Consider the following 23,480-nt stretch of genomic DNA (forward strand, 5'->3'; position numbering starts at 1 on the left):
AAAATGTGTAAAATTGACACATTTCAAACCAAATCAAATTTCAAATCCTATAGAATTTTATGTTTAAAATTAACAAACTTTGAGATGAGGTATAAGTAGTAGAAATTCAGATAAGAAGTTTCATTAAAAAAGCTAGGACAGAACAAATTAGACCCGGTTTCGTTGAGTGATTTTCCCATCCATGAAAATGAAGGGAGGGTAATTGGAGGGTTATAATTTCTTACACCTTTACAAAGACATGAAATCATTAAAAAAGGATGGATACTCTAAGTATTCCGGTCTCTGTAGACTTAGGCAAGACCACAAATGAGCTACATCGTGATGGAAACGAATAAGTGGCATCAACGAAACCTGTATTTTAACAGTTTTATAAAACATACGCTTTTGGAACCCAAGATGGGCGATGATTATAAAAAAAAGCCTCCCTCATCTATTTCATCAATAATAAAAAGGGAAAAAATGCTTCCCTCTCACACCCATTTCTAGAAAAGTTGACCCGAGAACCATTATTTCAACTTTATGTGGCCTTAGTTCATTAACTAAACTCTCAGAGTATTATAAATGAAATAGAATTTACTGTTAAATGCTTTGAGACTAACTTGAGACCAGGAAAATAATGACTTGCTTGGTTTCTAAGAGAGAAAATTAAATATAAGCATACCCACCCCTAAAAACAAATGGGTTTCACAGGTTGAAAAACAAACTCAACACCATCCAGGAAGTTGTATCATTATGCGTGTCTAAAAAAAAAATAGTTCCATTAAATTCAATGTGATCATTCCACTAAAGTGATAGTTTTCCTAGCAAATAAGTCCAGAATCAATACTACTAAGATAAGATACCATAAAAAGAAACGAGATATCTGTGATAACCCCTAGTGATACCCGGCTCTAATGTGAAAATACATAAAGGCAAAGTCATCATTTTAACAGGAGGTTGATGTTTGTTTTGTAAAACAAAAACCCAAATCATACCATATAGCATGTCTAAAAAAAGAGTGTGATAAAATTTCAAGCAGCTCTGATGAATAGTTGCTGAGAAATCTCTGATGACTATTTGTTTGAAATGTAAGGCTACAAATAAATAAAGGTGTCATTTAACAGGAAGTTGACATCTCATTAGTACAAAAATGAATCCCACCATAAGGCATGCCTAAGCAAAAGGTGTGTTAAAATTTCAAGCATCTGCGATAAAAAAAATTGTTAATAATATGGACATACACAGAGAAGGACAGATAGACACACAAGGGTAAACAGTTTACCCCCTCTCCTTCCGAGCGGGGGTATTATTAGTTAATAGTCATGTAGTGACCGGGAACGGGATAATACCTGGTTAGTAAATTTCATACCTGGTGAGGCAAATTTACTAACCAGGTATCATCCCATACCCGGTCACTACATGACTATGTAATGATTATATCGTACCGACTGCCTTTGTGTTAATGACATAAAATTAATTCAACACTGAAAATCCAGCGTCTTATAACAAAGTTACAAGTTTCAATCTGGTTACAAAACCTGACGTCACAATACTCTAAGAATGATGTCATAATCCTCAAAGGGAAGATATATTTTGTTCTGACTGTGTATGGAATATACACGGTCTCCACGTGACTGCTGTTAGCCAATGATTTCTTTACAATTCAGCAGAAGGTAAGATATAAAAAGAAATTGTGACTATATACATATATACGGAATGACTAATAACTGTAATTAACAAAGTTTATTTTGATTGGCTATTTCCTTGCTAAAAACCTTTAAGAAGTCAACTCAAATTTTATGAAATTAAATGAAATTTGCAGAAAATATTTATCAATTATTTATAAATGTCATACTGTAGATTCCATATTTTATGCAAGTACTTAATTCTGTGATTCAATTGTTTTTTATTAAGACACTAGAATATGAAATATGAAACAGCAAATTTGTATCCTGATTTCTAATTATCTACATTCATACGAAAAATGAAAATGAAATTCCGCAAGATGTGCTCCTCACGATTTTATGCAGATATCAATTTCTCACATTTAATTAGGAATTTACAGTATGCTAGTGTAAGAAATCTACTTCTGGCTCTAAGGGATGAAAAAGTATTCTGATCTACTCTTAAAATATTGCTGAACTCTGGAGAAAATGTCTTTTAAAATTCATCTTCTGTATAGTAAATAATTTAATGTCCAATAAAATTGAATCAGTGAAATGTTGAGAAAAAAAATTAAATTAAATTAAATCTGAAATGTTTGAACTTGAGTACCAATTCAACATTAATTAATAGAATTAATTACGAAAACAAGAAGTCTACTAAAGGAATTAAATAGCAAAAGTTAATAATTTCAATTCTAAGACAAAGTCAGGGACTGCAAAAAAAAAAAATGGTGCCAGAAGAGACTTCCATAATGTACCTGGGAGCTTTGATAACGGTGGTCACTGATTAATGGCTAGTGATTAAGATAACAAGTTCTTTAGCAAAGGAAGTGATGAGGCTTTTCCATCAGTCATCAAAGAATGGAGTTTCTCTTAGAAGACATGGCAGTTCTAAAATATAATAAACAGGATGAAAGTTTACAAAATATATACCTGTTAAACTTTCACTGCTGCTATGTGGGAGAAACTCCCCCTAACCAACTTGGCTAAGGGGGAGAATTTGCATAAACAACGATTTTGCGCGTGAAATGCAAATAGGGACCAAAGTGGTTGTATCAACATCAGTACAAAACATAGAACTCACTGAGATGGGGCAATACCTTTACGAGATCACTCTCATCATATTCTATGAAAATCATAGTTTTTAATCTTTATCATTATATCATATATTAATGTGTGGTTTGACACAATATCATATATTATTATACCTTCATAAATTATTTTACCTCAATATGAATATTCTATATAACACATCATCCAATTGGTTCTAGACAATCACATGTCTGGGCAATAAAACTTCCATAGTCATATTTTGGATTTGGAGGCCTTGTGCACTTTCCTGCAAGAGTTGTCATTCATTTAAGGTATTTGATCCATAATAGCCCCAGATTCAATGAATCTGGGATCATAACAGATATGTATGGACTTAGTATGGTAATTAGTATACTTGGACATAATTTTCATATATAAGTATCAACATGTAACAGTGGAACGTGTCCTTATCAATGACCTTTCCCTTTTCTTGAAGAGTTGTCCCCCTTTGCTTTTATTCTATAAAAATTATAATTCTAGAAAATCTATATGGTATAAAAATTATTTTCATTAGTTTTTGTATTCCTAATGATAAAATACATCTTTATGACGTCCTGAATGTCGGTTCAATACAGACGCACTTATTGAAGTTGGTTGATTAAAATTTTCCAGAGAGCTATTACCGGTATAATACACCTTTACAGCCACTTGTGAACATGTACTGTTTACCATATAGCAGCTAATTAATTTTGCAAAATTATAGTCAATACAGTATATATTTTAAAATATCTTATAATTAAAACTCTACCAGTTCACATACGATCAAATTCATCTGACCCACCCCGTTCCTTACTTTCAGAAATCCAATTTCCGAAGAAATTGGAATTCCAATGTGGCCCCACCCTACTCCTCAAGATTTTGATTTGAAAGATTTTTGAACATTATCAGAGGTTGCTTTCAGTAAAGATACAGCTTTTCTAAGCAAGTGGTTTTTAGAAAAAGATATTTTAAAATTTTTTCTATTTTTTATAATCCTATGCTATGTAAATTTTAAATAAATGATTTTTGAGAAGAAAATTTTAAATATTTACACTTTACTCTTATGTAAAAGTACAACCCTCCATTGTGGCCTCACCCTACCCCTGAGGGTCATGATTTTCACAACTTTAAATCTACACTACATGAGGAAGCTTTCACACAAGTTTCACATTTCCTGGCTGATTGGTTGCTGAGAAGAAGTATTTTAAAGATTGATTCTATATATTGTATGTAAAACTCCAACCCCCCCCCCTCCCATTGTGGCCCCACCTTACCACCAGGGGCAATGATTTGAACAAGCTTGAATCTACACTATCTGAGGATGCTTCCACACAAGTTTCAGCTTTCCTGGCCAAATGGTTTCTGAGAAGAAGATTTTTGAAAAATATCAACAACATTTCATTAAATCCTAATGATCTCCCATTGAAAGAGAGCAGGGCCCCACATTTTAACAAACTTGAATCCCCTTCACCCAATGATGATGCTTTGTGGCTAGTTTGGTTAAAACTGGCCAAGTGGTTTCGGAGAAGAAGTCAAAAATGTAAAAAGTTTACAGACAGACAGACGGACGGATGGACGGACAGACAGACAGACGGACGCCAGAAAAAAAGTGATCAGAAAAGCTCACTAGAGCTTTCAGCTCAAGTGAGCTTAAAACGTTAACCTCCTCCAGCACCTGAAACAGATGCAATTAGTTGTTTCAAATTTTCCTCACTTTCTCCTATGGTACAATGGAACTCCATATCAGAAAATTGATCCCATAGGACTATGATTTTCTTTGATGAGCTTGTTAAAATTAAAAAACTCTCAAAACATTACCATAATTACCATACTATGTAAAAATATGTAAAAAAGAAAATTCAATATTACAAACAATTTTAAAATTGCCAAAACACTACAATCATATCAGTAATTTTAAATTTCATCTAAATCAATGCCCTATAGGGTCATTTCATCAATTTACTTGAATAAAAATAGTTAACTTCTTTATAAATAATGATAATATTTATTTCCTAATAATGATAGAAACTTTTGGTTTACATGAACAAGTGATGATTTTTTTTTCTATAGAAGTTGTTATCTAAATGATTAAACTTAATTGTTGAACTTGTTGGAAATTTAGTTTGTTCACATAAATGAGAGGATGTACGAAAGAAAAACACACGTTTATCATCATAGTTGCAAGTAAACAACGAATTTGCCCTACCAGCATGGAGCTCCATTTTCCATAGGCGGTAATGTTTATGTTCCAGCCCGAATTTTCGTTCAGCAACGAGAGACCTCTGGAATGAAAGCTCATCAAATTGTCTTTTTCCTGTTAAAATTTCGTGGTGTGAAGTCAGATTCATTTTCCGGCAAAATGCATGTGTATTGAAAAACTCTGAAAATGAAAGTAAAAGTAGGGAATTTTACAGTTTGGGAAAGGGTGTACATCAAACATTTTCAATTCCTTCCTTCAAATGATAATAATAATTCAATTTTGACACTTGCTATTAAAATTGCAAATACTCTTGTCTTACATGTGTCACACATTCTGATTTAAAATGTCCCAATAAATGTAAATACACTCTGAAAGTATAGGAACTATTTTGCTTAAAGGCACTACTTTGTTGTCCTACACACATTCTAAAAATAGTTAAAGGGATATACCCACATGTTGACAAACAGACTCGGCACCGTAAATAACAGTTCCATTTAATTTAGTGTGACAATTCCACTCAAGTAATAATTTTCCTAGCAAATGAGTCCAAATTTAATACTGTAGGCCTAAAAAAAATTGTGCCAAAAAAGAAACAAAAGAAAAGAAATTGTCTCTATATGAATGGAACTACAATTGATTAAGTACACATTTTGATTGGCTATATCCTTGTGTAATACCTTTAAGAGACTTCCGTCAAATTTTTTCAGCCCTGACGAATCTCGCTGAGATTTATAGTAGACCATAACATTACAACCAGAAACAACAAGTTCATGATTAAACAACCTGAGAATGCGTCCACACAAGTTTTAGCTTTTCTGGCCAAATAGTTTTTAAGAAGGAGATTTTTAAAGATTTTCTCTATATATTCCCATGTAAAATTTGATCCCCCCATGGTGGCCCCATCCTACCATCGGGGACCATGATTTGAAAAACTTTAATCTACACTACCCAAGGATTTATTTAGGAGAAGATTTTTTAAAATACCAACAAATTTTTTTATAATTCTGAATTATCTCGCGCCCCATTTATACCTCATTTGAACTTATTAAAGTGTATAGTACAAAATCAATATTATTATAGTTATCCAGGTCCAATCAAGGGGTATGAGGATTTATCCTGGGTTGTATTCCATACAGCCTGAGGCTGCAGGCCCGAAGGGTGTATGGGGACATAACTCTGTCAAAAATTGCTCGATCGTACCCAAAATCAAACTTGACCGAGATATTATGATACTTCTGTATACCAAATTTCATTGCAACCTATGAAAAGAAAACGAACAGAAACTAAAGTAAGAACCAGTAATAACTAAGATATAATCATCAGAGGGCACCTGCTCCATTATGTAATTTTCTTTTGTACCATATCATAACATATGGTGACTTCTTTGTATTTTCCGTATGAAAAAAAGGGAAACTTAATATCTATTATAGTTACTTAAGCAATAGCTGACATTTAATTAGCTAAACAATAGATTTGAAAGACTGGCCTTCGCAAGTCGCCTGGGATACCTGCGCCAGGTTCCCTGAAAACCTGAAGGTGGGAACACTCTGGATCAGGTCTGTCAACGTGGCCAAACTTCGAAGGAGTTGGTCAGCCAACCACTCGCACACTCTAAGTCGCATAGCCGTGGCTTCATCCCCCAAGGGCATGGACCTCCTAAACACAGGGTGAAGGTGGGAGAGCGTCACATGATCCCTCAACTTGTTCGTCCTTTCGGCACAATTGGAAAAGGGGCAGGAAGAGAGTGGCGATCATCTCCTCCTGCTGCGAAGCTGGTCGTCTCTGGGTGGAGCTGGACCACTTGGGCTAGGAGCTTGCCACGCTCCATGCTCTTCGCAGGGTAGGGATCCCCCTTCTTGTCACTGGCTTGCCAGGATGGCCTCCTGGCACACGCTCCATAAGACAGTGGTGGCCCCTCGGGGGCAGCCATCAATGCTTCCTCTTCCTCATGATGTGATGGCGGCTCCACAGGGGGGCCAGCCATCGGGTCTCCCCTGTCTCCGCCGGCCTGCTCGGTAGGCGCCCCAGCGTTGCATTCGTGCCACAATGGTGCCATGGGTGTTCTCTCATTCCGCCACTCCCGGCGGGAGGAGGTGCAGTCTTCTTCGCTGTCAGAATTTCTGTAAAGGAGAACAAGACGAATAACAAGCCCCCCCCCCCCCCCCCCCCCAACACAGTTTGGGCACACAAATTGTTTAAAGGTGGAGGCCTCCTCAGGGGTGACACCCACACACAGACCGTGAAACCATTCGTCACTGTACCATTAACTTCTCATCGTCAGGGCGCCGACAGGTACAAACACAATCTCATTAGATGGGCCCGGAAATGAGGGGCATGTGGGGGAGGCTACATTAGGTTTTGGTTACGGGGACGCCCCTGATGTCTGGGGGGGCTTGGGAGAACTGTCAGGAGGCCCTCTGGCAGCAGGAGAGTGTTTTGAGGGCCGACCTCGGCGTGGCTGCTGCCTGAGGGGGATTCGGGAAGCTTGCAGGCACCCGCCGCCCCTGCAGGGGGGCTGGAAGCCAAGACGCTCCCGGTCTCCTGCTTGGCACTCTCAGAGTTCTCAAAGTTCTCCCTAAACCGAACGAGCCATGGGGGGATGTCCCTGTCAACACACTTCTTCAAGCGGTCGTGATTGGCCACAATGACTGCTGACTTGGTCTTTACTTGGTACAGGTGGGGGGTCAGCTTCTTGACTATGATACCAGGGCCCTTCCAGGACGGGCTACGCTTGCAACACTTCCCCTTCACCGTCGCGGTGTCCAGCTCATACACAACATCTCCTTCTTCAAAGGGGCGGGTAGCGGCCTTGATGTTATAATCTCTTTTTATCTCTCCTCAGAGGTGTGCAGGCGCTTCCTGGCTGTCTCGTGACCAGTCAGTATTTTGTCTTCAAGGTCCCTCACATACGTCTCGATATCTGCAGGGCCCTCCTGCAGGGGGGACCTGTACATCAGGCTAGCTGGCGTATTGACCTCTCTACAAAGCATGAGTTTGTTGGCGATGAACCTTGAATTAGGATTGTCTGCAGAGCGGAAGGCCCCTGCTATCTGGGCCAGATGCTCGTCCCAACAGTCTTGGGCCTTATCAATATAACACCTTACCGCATCCATAAGGGTTCTATTGTAGCGCTCCACCTGTCCATTGGCAGACGGACGGTAGGGGGTGGTGGGGGCCTTAAGTATTCAGAGGAGGTCACACACAGCAGTAAACAACTTACTTTCAAAGTTGCGCCCCTGATCTGTAAATATCTCAAGGGGGCAGCCGAACCTAACAAAGAATTCGTCCACTGCCGCTTTGGCAGTAACCTCAGCTGTCTGGGAGGGGAGGGGGACACAATCCACCCACTTAGTAAATTGGTCCACCATGACTAGGACATACTCATTCCCCTTTGGAGTCTTAGGGCGCGGTCCAAGGAAGTCAAGGTGCACCCTCTCCATGGGTGCCCCGGCATGATACTTAATCATTTCTGCCCTGGCGTGGCACTGTGGGCGCTTATTTCTACTGCAGGGGCCACAAGTGCTAACAAACCTCTCGGCCCCCCACATCATCCCGTACCAATATAAATGCAATCTCATCCAGGCCTTGGTGTGCTCGATCCCTTGATGTCCAGCCGCTGGTATATCGTAGCAGAGTCGCAGAACCTCTCTCCTCAGCTCTATGGGGACGACCAGAACTTTCCTTTTCTCTCCCCCCTCCTCTGTCTCTTTCCAAAGGACCCTGTCGTTGTCCAACTGCAACAAAATCCTGTTGATATAGTAATGTTTGACAGCTGGACTGGCTAGGAACAGTTTGTCTTCCTGGGTCACTTTACTGGCTACGGCTCATCTCCTCGGGGGTGAGGCCCACCAAGGAAGGCGGTCCAACCAAGCCTTCCAAGGAAATTCCTATGATACAGGTGAAACTGGGGGTAATGATTTATTTGGATCTGAGACTGGCATGGGCCATTTGGACTGCTCTTACCCTCACAGTTGTCTTCACGGATCCGGCCCATAAGCTTCTTGGAGACATTGCCCAGAGCTGCCTCGCTGATAGAGGGCCGGGCTTATTCTCGGTCAACAATAATGGGGCTCTGATCCTTCGTAAGGCTAGATTCTTCCCCCAACAAGGGGGAATATGTCCAACTACCAGGCCTAGCTAGAGGGACCATATCGTCAACTTCATCCGCAAAAGCAATCCAGAACTGGCGGGCTCTAGTACACTTAAGGCAGCCACCACAAGGCAAATCACTAAAGTTAACGGTGAAATCCACCCCCCTACACCTGGATGGGGGTGGCGGTCTGTACAGTGCATCAGCGTTCACATGGTGCCTTTCTGGTCTATGTTGGATCACCATATCGTACTGACTAAGCTCCTCGAGCCAGCGAGCAAGCTGATCTTGAGGGGTACTTGAAGTTGAGCAACTAAATAAGGCTATGGTGATGTGTGCAAACGACAAATATACGGCCAAGCAAGTAATGTCTGTACATGTGCGTGAATCTGATAATTGCTAGGAGCTCCTTCCAGGTAGTGCAATTCCTCCTCTGTTCTGCTAACAGGCTGAGACTACCTTAGGCTATCAGCTTTTCTTGCCCCTCCTGGATCTGTGAGAGCTCAGCACCTATCGCCTCCGCTGACGCGTCAGTGTCCAGTACAAACTCGTCCTCTGCAGTAGGGAGGGCTAAGATTGGGGGTGAAGTGAGAACTTTCCGGAGGGCCGCAACAGCAGTCCGCTGCTGTGGTCCTCATAAACAAGGTTTCTTCCCAGTGACACTGTACAACGGTTGGGCAATCTGGGCAAAGCCGGCAATGAACCCCCTGTGGTAGTTGGCAAAGCTGAGGAACCGCTCAACACAGTGGTAGGCGTCGTCCAGTCCTTTACAGCCTCTATGTACTCATCCCCCACTCATCAGCGCTGAAACACTGTCCTCAGATTGGCTAGGTGATCCTCAAAGTCGCGCCTAAGCACTAAGGCATAGTCCAGAAATGCCAGGACTATGCTCCATGTGAGCCCCCACAGAACTAAGTTCATGGCTCGGAAAAAGGTTGCTGGGGCGTTACACAAGCCGAAACCCATATGCCGGAACTCAAACAGGCCATATCGGGTGACGAAGGCAGTCTTCTTCCGGTCCTTAGGTCTTAACATAACTTGATGGAAGGCAGAGTTCCCATCCAGCTTGGAAAACCAAATGTTCCCTAACAAAGTTTTGAAACACTCGTCGATCAATGGGAGAGGAAATACATCCTTCCTTGTAACGTTGTTCAGCCTGCGGTAGTCCAGGCACCATCGGACTTGCCCATCCTTCTTACCGATGAGCACCAGCGCTGACGCCCACTCAGACATAGAGGGCTGAATCACCCCAGCGTCCAGCATATTCTTGAGATGCGCCGAGGATCATTCTAGCAGGTCCTGCAAATGGGTGGGCACCTTAGGGTGAGATCCCCCAGGCTCACACACAGCTTAACTCCAGGCCGCTCTCCTAGGGTAGGGCGCAGGCAAATGAGCCTCAACTACCTCTCCCAGGAAGCTCCCCTCCTTCAGAGTAATTTCCAAAGCGTTCACCAGGCAAGCAACGAAGGCATCTCCAGCGGCAAGGTAAGTATGGGGCATAAGCAAAGCCTCTGACACTTTCTCTATCCCCAGAATGGTCATGAATTCAGACAGACTCCTGTCCAGCTTGCAGCCGGCACAAATGCAGACCTCACGCACTAGCGTCATGCAAGCAACGCTCTCCGTCTCACCTCTACCATAGGTCATCTGCATCTCTTCCCCACACAAGTTTATCACCCCGAGCTCCAGTCCATCTTAGCCTTGTGTTCCCATAGGATGTCAATTCCCAACAACTAGTGATGGGAATCGGTGAGATTTTCATTATCGATAATCAGTTTCCCTTAACTAATTAATCATCAATTATAATCGGAAATTTTTATATTTTATAGTGTAGTGCAAAATAAATGTAAATAAACAAGTTACAATGAACAGACTCATTACTAGGCTTTTGTAATTTGATTTACTTAGTATTTCTAGCGATAAAAAAACTATATTCAAAAGATTTTCCTTTGTAGGCAGTCCAACATTAATTTTCTTGAAACCAAAATGCGTCCAAATTCTAGAATGTGCTATGTGCGATAAGAATATCGAGCTCGTCTGACATGTCAGCCATTTTCAGACCACGCACCTTTTTAGGGTATGGATAGTTCGCGTTTAGAATATTCTGTTTATGATATGTGCTTGTTGAAAGGGAAAAAATCCTTAACTGATTATTCGTAATGAAACCTTTTATGATCGAGCGCTTAGAATGCAATAACAATCGATCAATTTTCGATCATAATCGATGACTGGAAATCACTACCAACAACATCCTGTCCTTAAGAGGGGCCACATAAAGATCCACCTGATGAGTGTGCTGGCCTACACCAAGGTCAAATGGGCCGGCAACAAATTTCTGGAGATGGGCTTCATTTCCGGCTTGCAGCAAAGTGACCTGTCTCTTAATGGGGGGCTTTGACTCCAAATTGTCATAGAACTTCCTCCCAAGTACACTCACTTCTGCCCCAGTATCCACCACAGCTTCAATGGGGGCTCCCTGGATCCTCAGCTTTATGGTAAATGCAGTCCATGGGCAATGCTGGCTTTCTGTGACACACAACTCCCCCTCCATAGGGACTGCCTGTGGGTTTAAAGGCATCCTACTTTTATCCTCGCTGTTTTCATGGGGCCCAGACTCTGAGGTCATATCCTCCCTCGGTGGCTCCTGCAGCTTCAGACTGTGGTCTTCTGGAGTCAGGATCTCATCACTAGGAACCGGAGATTCCTCCTCTTCAGTCAGCAGCTCCTCCTCAGGAAATGGTTCAGTTATGAGCTGATTCCTGACACGCACTCCAAATCCACCACCCTGCTTGGAATGCTCAAGACGGGTTTCCCCTGACTGACCAAACTCTGGCTTCACACTCTGCATGTCCTCTTTAAAACATTGGCTAGCTCTGGCTGCCCCCGGCCCTCCTAGTGGAGGAGGTGGCGGCGACGGAGGCATCGGGTCTGCTGGGGCCCTGCCACTCTCCCTCAATTCTCAAACTGCTGCATCGGCTCCTGAGTTCCTTAATCTCACTCTCCCCTTCACCATCCTTCTGGCTATCTACAGATACCTTGTCCTTATCCGCCATGGACCTAACCGCCTCCCGCTTAGGCTTGGGGGGTCTGCTCTGACGCGAATGCTGGAAGTACTGCATGTGGTCGACAGCTTCCTCCATAGTCTTGGGTTGGCCATCCAAAGTGTACAAACCCGCCTCCCGGTCCTCCGCTCCATAACACAGACGAGGTATAGCCTGGGCATGAACATCCGGTAGCTGGGGGAATGCACGAGTAGCCAAGGTGAGCACTCAGTCAGACCACTGTCGCAGGGATTCACCACTATTCTGTGTCGCCGATTGAAAATTAAGTTGATGAGTGAGGTCTGGTGCTGATGAGCCAAAGCGCTTGTCAAACTTCCTGAGTATTTCGCTGAACCTCAGGCGGGGGTAGTCTCCAGCATCAAAGTGTAATACTCAATGGCCGGGCCCTCCAGAAAGAAACAGAATTGATCATGTTGCTCGGTCTCATTCCACTGTTGGCGAACAAATTTATGAAGGAAGGCTTTCAAGTTGCACTTGCCATCATAGCGGAGATCCTTATATCTAGGTCTATTCCGGACGGTCGGGTGGCTGGAACTGGCTGGTAGTGCAGCATAGTCTTGAGGATTGTACCGCACCACAGGCAGCTGCACATCTCCAGATGAGGCATAGGTCGCAATGGGCGTCTGCGAAAACTCCGGGGCATGGCGAGATGCTGCGGATAACCGCGCGTGCTCATGGGGATGATGAGGCGCTGCGGATAACCGCACATGTTCATGGGGATGATGAGGCGCTGCGGATAACCGCGCATCTTCATGGGTATGCTGAGACGCTGCGGATATCCGTGCATATTCAGGGGGACTGCAAGACGCAGCGGGATTCCGCGCGTGACTTGCATTAGAAGGTACATCTCTAGTGGGGGGCTCATATGCATGAGGTACTGGGATGTATGAATGGTCACCCAGGAGATGGGGTTCCCCAGACAAGGGCTCATGATACTGTGGCTGGACTTGTGCTATTCTACTTCCCTCTCCCTCAGGACTGTAAGGCTGGGAGGAGGCCTCAAGCGTTGGGACCGCATAACCTGTAAAATACTGGTGCAGTCCCAACATTGTCCCCCCCTGCACAGTAACATACTGATCATCCCCGGGCTGAGGTGTTGGGTAATAACAGCTGGGTGCGACCGGCTGGGTTACAGCAGTGCACATGCGCAGACCAAAGTATCCCTGTGAGGTATGGACCAAGGACTCCTGGACCCTAGTGGCAAGGTACTCCCCCCCAGGGGAAGGATGGCGAGGCACCCAATGAGGGGGCCTACTACCTGGCATGGAGTTACTATTCCCTGGGGCAGGGCTAGGCTGAGCAAGTGAAGCTTGGGGTTGAGAATCAACAATTTGAGATGCATGTGGCAAATCAACAAGCTGCCCTTGGTTTATACTAGCAGGGTCCTGGGGTTGGTTAGTTGAACTAGTAGGGCAATAGCTACAGGGCTGGGATGTGGGCTGGTATGTGGGTCTGACAGGCCCACCGGGCATGGAGTTGGAGGGGGACGGGGTGATGGGGGGATCAAGGTCTAGCAGGTGGGGTCTCAGGTTCCCTTGAACATTAGGCGGATGCAGCGGGGTGACTCCAATGGTATCCTAAGGCCCTTGGATGACAGGAACATCCCTAACAGTTAGGTCACACTTACGGGTAATGGTCATATGGAAAAGACGTGACATGGGGACCCCTACATATTCGCTAGGTGGGACAAATTCCCTATAACAAACTGGTGAACTGCATCTTACCGAAGAGCCAGGGGACACCCCTGGCTGAATACTACTGGCTGGTCCAGGCACAACAGAGTGTGCCACCTTGACCTCTGGCTCCCTTACTGTACCCTGCCAAACCAACCTCCCACACTTGGGATAGTCTGCCTGCCCTCCTGGAAAGTGGGATGGGCCGGCAGCCTGACCTAACCTAACAATGCTAGGAGCACAGTAACCCATATTGCCCAGAGTTCTAACACCTACTGTATCTGGGCCAAGATGTCTGCTCCTCATCAGGTGTTAAAGTGTCGTCTAACTCCAATAGTGTAGCGGCTTAGGTCAATATTTCAGCAAGATATTTCACTTGTGGATACAAGCACCAAATTTTGCATGAAGGTTTCTTGAACATTACTTGATCAAAAAATATCGTTGGCCATTCAAGTTTTGGTCATTTTCAAGATGGCCGCCTCTTATTTCAAAATGGCGTCTTTTTTTCATAATGTTTTCATGATATTTTGAATATTTCTGGGTAATGTTTTTATTTTCTGTGAAATTATAAAGAAGAATTTGTTGTATGATATAATTTGATGTTCATTTCAGATATGAACACTCTGCGCATGAATTCGAGTTTGGTGCTTGTATCCACAAGTGAAATATTTCATCCACTATCCGCTACACTACAAGGCTTGCAAAGCCTCTTCAAATGAAACATTCATGATGAGCGAATGGTACAATACACAAAAACCTTCCAAGTCAAAATCAACACAGACTATGCGAGAAAATGCAAATTATATGCTAAATGCAACAAACTATACCTATCAACAATGGAATGAAAACTTTAAATGGAAAAAACTATGCACAAAATATGCAGAGGTGAAAATAAATTCACAAATTAATCCTACAATCCTAAGCATGTGGTGGCCCCCAAAATGGGGGCTACACCCGTATATCTACAGAAGAAAAAAAAACGCCTAATAAACAGCTTTGACACTTTGCGGGAAAAAAATTGTTCCTGTCTTATATATACAGTGAGTTAAGGGCCACGAGTTGGGCGCCAATATGGTGTTTATATACCTAACACTGCCTATGATATTAACCGTGGGTTACCCCGAACTCACCTGTACATCTCTATCCGTTGCTGTCAACTTCTAGAAAGGCGATTGGGTCCAAATCCCTTTTAGCTCGCGCAGGGGTTCCCGCCATGTGACGTCACAGGCTATTAGATAGCCCGTACGGGAAACGATTCCACAAACACCACACACACAAGAAATCCAAACTAATTAAATCTGTAAGCGAAAAAAAAAAAAATGTGTGCAAAGATACAGCTATTACCATACATATTCTGGTATTCTATTATTAATATGAAAATTATCCCTTCCCCACCACAAAAGCTTGAAAAATACACACAAAATCACATATGTATCATTTGAAAGTTAGAAAATTTATTGTAAAAAAACCAAACACTTTTCACGTATGCTTATATGTACATGTATTCATTTTTAAAATACATGTAGTACAACTGTTTGTTGCATGAACATTTATGTAGGATCCATTCATATATGTAGGGGATACAATCAACAGTCAGAGGTTTCTAAATTTTTGGATTAAAGAATTTTGTTACTTTTATAAGTATGAACATTTGAAGTTTCCATTTGATAAGTCAGGTTATTAATTATATGAAGAATAATCAATAAATGACTTTATTTTAGTAATACAGAACTGTAGTTTTCAAGTTGACAATATTTGATCTTTAATATTGAAAAATTTTCGGACAAGTGAAGTTAAAGTTGGACTAGTAAATTCTTGGTCACTTGTCCAAATGGACAATGTAGAGCCCTGGCCTTTATCAAATGTTGTGGATTTTCCAAAATCTAAACATAGGTAATCACAGATTACAAAGCTCACCGAGACGAGGCATCACCCCTATGAGACCACCTTTATCATATTATATGAAAATCATACTTTATGATCTTGGATATTCATGGATTCTGTTTTGACTCAAAATCAGATATCATCTGTTAAAAAATTGTATGATAATCATATGTTCATATATTAATCAATATAATAATATAAAATTAAATATTGCATCCTATCATACTTACAATATATATCATATAATACAATAAAATACTGTAATAAACAAAGATGATATTGTAAATATGAAATGACATTATATTGTGTTAAACCTTATTGTATTTGATCACATAATACAACATTATTATATATACGAGGGTCAATCAAAAAATACGAAGACAATGTGGCTGTCTATCATATGTTTTTCATGAAAGTCATACTTAACAGATTAATCTTTGCACCGACACTTATGTTATTGATATGCGAAGTTTTAGTCCATTTGATGAAACGGTATTTTTGTTACCCCTTTTTAAAAACATTATGTTTTGTCACCACGGCGCACGGTAACTTTCAAAACATGACGTCAAGATTAAACATGCACAGTTTATAGATATACTCCATCTTTATATCATGCTTAGTCTCTTGTGCCTTTCTCCATTCAATTTAAAATGGCACTGAACCACTTAACATCTTATTTGCACACATTTGTTCGAGAATCATAAGTTAGTTCATTAAAGTTTTCATTTTCTTACCATGTATTTCTTAGTTTACAGTAAGGATAACCCTGAACGTCGATTTACGTTACTTATTTTTTGACCAAATATTTACAGATATTCTACTCTCTTTCGGACTGTTTTATATTCAAAATACAATGACCGCCACCCTCACAAAATTTATTACAGTTAAACACAAACTTGCATATAATTGTTGACTTATTTTTTGCACCGGCTTTTTCCTGAGTTAGATCCATTTTATTTGTACTTCACGTTGCGCCGTGACGTCCAGCGACGTCGATGTTTTTAGTCAACTCTAAAGAGGACTATCTGTCTTTAGTTACTAATATCTGTTCGACAAAACAATATATCCCTTCATTATTTGGTACATAGAATACCATGACTATACTAAATTTGAAGTTTCAATATTATTTGGTTTTATGCCCAATTAATAGAGATATTACTTTCAACATTATATGGTTTATTGTAGACATAACACAAATTTTGACCGTGCGCCGTGACCTCATTTTTGCAGGATTAAATTCTAAATAATTCTTAGAAATAAAGAAATTAATGAACTTTTTTCCTTGCAAATTCTTTGAAACTATTGCTAAATTATGTCTACCAAATTTAGTAATGATACGACGTTAAGTAACATAACTATGACAAAAGTCTTCGTATTTTTTGATTGACCCTCGTAATACAATATTGTATTATATGATACAATATCATATTACATAATACATCATAACATTGAAACATATGATATTATATTGTATAATATAGTATGATATATTGTATTGTATGATATTGTATAATATTTGATACATAATATGATATTGTATCATATGATACAATATAATTTGATATAACATTGTATCATATCAAATGATTACAATATAATGTGATAAAGTAAAATATTATATAATACAATATTATACATACATATTGTATCATATGATACAATAATATATTATATAAACCAATATCATATTATACAATATCGTATGATACGATAATATATAATATTACAATATCATATAATACAGTTCAGCTTGATATAATTGTAACTCTGCATGCAGAAACCAATATCATATTATACAATATCATATGATACAATATAATATTGTATCATAATATACAATACTATACAAAACAATATCATGATACACTATCAAATCATAAAATATCAAAAAAATTGATACAATATCATATCATATAACTTTTTACAATATAACATATGATATTATATTGTATCATATTAAACAAAAGTGTTTCATATCATACAATACTTTATCATAGGAATCGTGTTATATCATTTAACAACAACCTCATCTTTCTATCAATCAGGTTTAAGTGAGGTAGGAGATTTCTTTAGCATCCTTGATAATGGAGATCAGGCTCTGCATCTGAAGCAACCTCTGCGTTTCATTTATAATATAGTTAAATCAACTATGCAAGCTATCATCTATAAATCATGTGACCTGTTACAAAAAAAACTAAACCTCATCCAGCATCCGAAACCTATGGCTCAGATTCAGCATTCAAGCCTGTCAGGTGCATCAGTATACATAAGACGCATCTCCATGCAAGTTTGGTGAAGTTCAGACCAGTAATAACTAAGATATCATCATCAGAGGGCACTAGCAATTAAAACTTAACCTGCTCCAGCATCCACAACATATGGCTCAGATTCAGCATCCATGCCTGTCAGGTGCATCTGTATCATAAGACACACCATCCATTCAAGTTTGGTGAAGTTAGGACCTGTAATAACTAAGATATATTTTTAGCATCCATGATAAATGAGATCAAGCTCTGCATCTGAAGCTTCCTCTGTGATTCATTCATATTACAGTTTAGTCAACTATGCAAGTTTGAAATAGTACTATCATCTATAATTAAACATGTGACCTGTTCCAAAAAACTTAACCATATCCAGCATCTGAAACCTATGGCTCAGACTCAGCATTCAAGCCTGTCAGGTGCATCAGTATCATAAGACGCACCATCCATGGAAGTCTGGTGAAGTTAGGACAAGCAATAACTAAGATATAATCATCAGAGGGCACCTGTTTCAAAAACTTTAACCAGCTCTAAAAACCTTAACCTCCTCCAGCATCCGAAACCTATGGCTCAGATTCAGCATTCAAGCCTGTCTGGTGCATCAGTATCATAAGATGCACCATCCATAGAAGTCTGGTGAAGTTAGGACCAGTAGTAACTAAGATATCATCATCAGAGGGCACCTGCAACAAAAACTTTAACCAGCTCTAAAAACCTTAACCTCCTTCAGCATCTGTAACCTATAGCTCAGATTCGGCACCCAAGCCTGCCTGGTGCATCAGTATCATAAGACACACCATCCATGCAAGTTTGATGAAGTACGGACCAGCAGTAACTTAGATATTGCTATCAAAGGGTACCTGCAACAAAAACTTTAACCTGCTCCAAAAACCTTAACCTCCTCCAGCATCCGAAACCTATAGCTCAGATTCAGCATTCAAGCCTGTCTGGTGCATCAGTATCATAAGACACACCATCCATGCAAGTTTGGTGAAGTACGGACCAGCAGTAACTTAGATATTGCTATCAAAGGGCACCTGCAACAAAAACTTTAACCTGCTCCAAAAACCTTAACCTCCTCCAGCATCCGAAACCTATAGCTCAGATTCAGCATTCAAGCCTGTCTGGTGCATCAGTATCATAAGACACACCATCCATGCAAGTTTGGTGTGAAGTACGGACCTGCAGTAACTTAGATATTGCTATCAAAGGGCACCTGCAACAAAAACTTTAACCTGGTCCAACAACCTAAACCTCCTCCAGCATCTGAAATTTAGGACTCAGATTCAGCATCCTAGTCTTTCAAGTCCATAAGTAGGTCCAGATGCATCATCCATGCAAGTTTGGTGAAGATAGGACAAGTAATAGCTTAGATACAGGACATGCAACAAAAACTTTAACCAGGTCCCGACGCCGACGCCGACACCGAGGGTATAGCATAAGCTCCCCCTGACTTCGTCTCGGTGAGCTAAAAATAGCACAAAGCTCACTCGATGGTGTTAGCTTGGTTGCGATATTCTAGAACTGTTTATTTGATTGAAAATATTGGAAACTTGGAAGCAAATGTGCTTAATAAAGAAAAAAAATTTACAGTTAATTGCAAGTAATACAGACCCTGAAACGTACTACTACACCACACGCTCGCTGCACGCTCGCTACACGCTCGCTAAACGGTTCACACGAAACGCTGAACGATTTACACGAAACGCTGCACGCTTTGCCCGAAACGCTAAACGATTTACACGAAACGCTGAACGGTTTACACGAAACGATTCTCGCACGAAACGATTTGCTCGCTTTTCGCACGCTTTGGACACGCTTTTATCCTGATCGATTCGGGTCCTCTCGGATTTTTACCTTGACTCTGTTAGTAAGAATTAATTTTAAGAAAACACGAAATAATAGAAATACTGATATTAGAAACATATATGCACATAAGTATTGAATTGATTGATTAAATTAATTTGGTACTTATATTTAAAGCAAAAAATTATTTATTCACAGAATTAGCCAAATATATTACTTCTATAAATATACATGTATTTATTGCTCAAAAGAAATATCCATGATTCTTATTAATGCCGTAAATAATAAATATTTCAGAGAAAAAAGTTACCTTAACACAATATTCAATACCAAAAAAAAAATCCGTATGATTACAAACTGATATCGGTTTTTCAGTATTCGGCGGGATTTGTTTTTTCTTCTCACATTAATATTTTTATTGGTTTCAGAGAATACGATGTAAAAATACTAACTGTAAATAAACCTGTGATGATTTACATTGATAATTTGGTTTTTCAGTATTCGGCGGGATTTGTTTTTTACTCTCACATTAAAATTTTTATTGGTTTCAGAGAATACGATGTAAAAATACTTACTGTAAATAAACCTGTAATCATTTACATTGATAATTTTGAAAGTTATGTAAAATCTAATTAGTCATATAAGTTAGGAAAATGCCATAAAACAACCGACTAATTTTTTTTATGTCGAATCATTCGCGTAAATAAATGTTCCGTATATAATATCACAGAGAAAAATCAATGGATTAAACAATAAAGAAAGTTGTCATATCTATTTCGGATTTCGGAAAGAACAAAAAATAAAAAATGATTTAGATTTTTGTCTCAATATTCGTATACATAACCGGCATCCCGCATAACGGCGTACAATATATCTATCATAATCTATTTGAATTAAGTACCATGCATATAGATTCCCATAATAATTAATTGCATGTGTACATTTTAGGAAAATTTCAGTGTGTTAATTACTTGTTGTTTTCCGTTATCATTCTTTAAATATTTAAAATAATAACTTGTAGAAATATTTTTAATTGGGATTCAAAAGAATTTACTTCCCGCATTTCATACAAATGAACAGTATATTTTCTTTCTATGTTTACATTTAATTTTGTTCTAATTAATGTTAAATAATCGATCATTGACATTGTGTGCATCAACAAATACTGATTCCGACTACCTTGAATTCATTAAATTTCTATTGGCTATTGACAAAATCAAAGGCCTGAAGGGCCATAATGGCTTACGGGTTTGATATGACTATATTTACATGGATCGAGTATGATTCCCTTTATTTCTTACGGAAACTTTAGTTTATTTATAGCTCTATAGAAAGTAACTAGCTACATGTAATTCATAGATCTATAGAAACTAACAGGACCGATATCAACATGCCCCATTTGTTGATTGGTCGAACCTTAGTGACCGAAACAGACAGGACTGAAATCTAGACGCCTCTTTTATCAATTGGTTGAAACCACCATTGCTTTTAGGAAAATCATAGACTGCATGAAATAATCATGATGATGTCAGACTCAAACTCCAATATGAGACAATTTGTTTCTTTCTTTTATCCAACGACTGAAGTACATTAACTGTAAATTCATTCAACGATATAGGACACAAAAAACACTTAAAACCAACATGCTCTCAAATATCAGTATACCTTGTATTCCTACACACTATGAACTTGCGCGAGAGTTGGTGCACGGTGCGACGTAACAGCGCCACAGCCAGCGCGAAATCACTGCGCGTAAAAATAATATAACCAAATGATGAAATGTACTGCATGTTATGTACTATAATTAATGAATTCTCATGAAATCTACACCAACAAGTATTATTCCATTTTATTTGTATTTCATATTTCATATATGTATATTTATTCATATTTTTCTGGTTTTTTTTTCTACTTTTTTAAGAGGCTGACCTTCACAAGCTTTTATAAGAAATATAGATTCACAAGGCAGTTCTAACACCTTCTGTTTTATTTTTTTCCCTTTGTACGGAGATAAACTCTTTGGGGGGGGCAAGAAACAGGCAGAACTATTCAATTACAGCAAACTTGTTTTGACACCAAATTTAATTAAAATTAATTACTGCACTATAACTTTGCAGTCAATCTCTCTTCACATGACATGTGTACACAGTCATTTTCAGAGGCATACTATACGATGTCTCTATATGTTATAGTAATGTGACATCGCTTCCGTATATGACTTGCAATCAAGCTTAACTGTATATTGTTTTTTTATTTGAGTACATTTGGTCTCAAGTTTCCAATATTTTTACGACAAATAAACAGTTCAATCATAGCACAACCAAGGTAACTCCATCGAGGGAACATTGTGCTATTTTTAGATCTTGGAAAATCCCCAACATTCGATAATGGCGGAGGTGTCGAAGAAGGCACATTATATTAAAACAAGTAGTAATTGCCCCTCTATATATGCATTTATTACCGATTTATAATCCCAGTTTCAATATATCTCAATCATAAGTTCAGTCCTTTAACCGTTAAACACTTTCCCCCTTGCTGAGATCGATGTCAATCGAAGTTAGCGACGCTCCCTGTGGGTGCAAACGTTTTTATGAAGATCGAACGAATGAACGACAACTTTACATTTACTTATCACTGTTAGGATCTAAAATAATTGGGAAAAGATTTTTTGCTTATAATACATGTAAGTATGCATAGCGGAAAGCATGCCGGTACTGTGTGATGCATGGCGCGGGGCAATACCTCTATGCAAAAACGGCCTAGGGAAAACACTGCATTTAATATTCATTCGCGTTAGATTTCGAGTTTATTGAAATAAATTCAATTCATATTGGTTACAATAAAATAAGTGATAATAACATAGGGAAAATATAATCTTGCTAAAAGATATTTATTTTGAACAACAAACAGTTAATTTTGCAACATTTGAATAGAGCTATTTTTTGTCGCGCATGTTCAGATAACTGAACTCTTTGCCGTAAAGATTATCCGGCAACTAGATGGCCGTAAGCCATAAAAAGAGACGCGTGACCATCCAATGAAAACGAATACACAGAGTTTGATTGACAGGTTCAGCCAGGTGCAGGTCTTACCCGATGTCCGAGGTTATGTGTACTGGTTGTACATAGCTGAATTGTCTCAGAAACTAGTCTTCTTTTAATACGCGTACTTTTCTTTTGTTTGTTAAAAATTAATTCAATTTTGTAAAAAGATAAGTATATCATTTCTTATAGATTTTTTTCACGAGAATATGTCAAAGGAGTTTTGCCAATCAGTTTAAAGTAATGTTTAACACGAGCGCTATTTTGTTACAATTAAATTTTCAGAGAGTTCCGAATGAAATCTGATGAACGTTTCACACGGTTCTCGCACGCTTTGCCCGAAACGATTTACACGCTTTGCCCGAAACGCTGCACGCTTTGCCCGAAACGCTAAACGGTTTACACGAAACGCTTCACGATTCACACGAAACGCTAAACGGTTTACACGAAACGCTAAACGGTTTACACGAAACGTTTCTCGCACGAAAGTCGCACGCTTTTTTGGTGTAGTAGTACGTTTCAGGGTCTGTACATATAAGTATGCCTCTAAAAATGCTTGTGTGCACATGTATAGAGACTGACTGCAAAGATAAAGTACAGTAACTGGCGTATTTTTTTGGACGAATCGTCTATGCAAACACCTAGTTGAATTGCTCATTTTTAGCCCAAATTTACAAAAAAAAATCCTACGATACGTCAATTCAGACAACACATAGAACTTATCGCTTTAACATGGCGTATCAAACTGC

General features: G+C 39.5%; 1 protein-coding gene and 1 long non-coding RNA gene across 3 annotated transcripts in view; both read right to left on the minus strand.

The window, feature by feature from the left end:
• The window catches only part of LOC136271989 (S-adenosylmethionine synthase-like), a 166,498-nt gene that overhangs the window by 101,080 nt on the left and 41,938 nt on the right, over nt 1-23,480 (minus strand). The window lies entirely within an intron of this gene.
• On the minus strand, nt 2,900-15,021 carry LOC136272028 (uncharacterized). Of its 2 annotated transcripts, none has more exons than XR_010709897.1 (3): nt 14,870-15,021; nt 4,921-5,094; nt 2,900-2,982 (listed from the first exon to the last, which is right to left on the minus strand). It is a non-coding gene; the product is annotated as an uncharacterized lncRNA (long non-coding RNA). The 2 variants fall into 2 exon arrangements; XR_010709898.1 differs by lacking the exon at nt 14,870-15,021 and adding an exon at nt 6,423-6,616.

This window comes from Magallana gigas, chromosome 10 (assembly GCF_963853765.1).
Source record: "Magallana gigas chromosome 10, xbMagGiga1.1, whole genome shotgun sequence".
Taxonomy (NCBI): domain Eukaryota; kingdom Metazoa; phylum Mollusca; class Bivalvia; order Ostreida; family Ostreidae; genus Magallana; species Magallana gigas.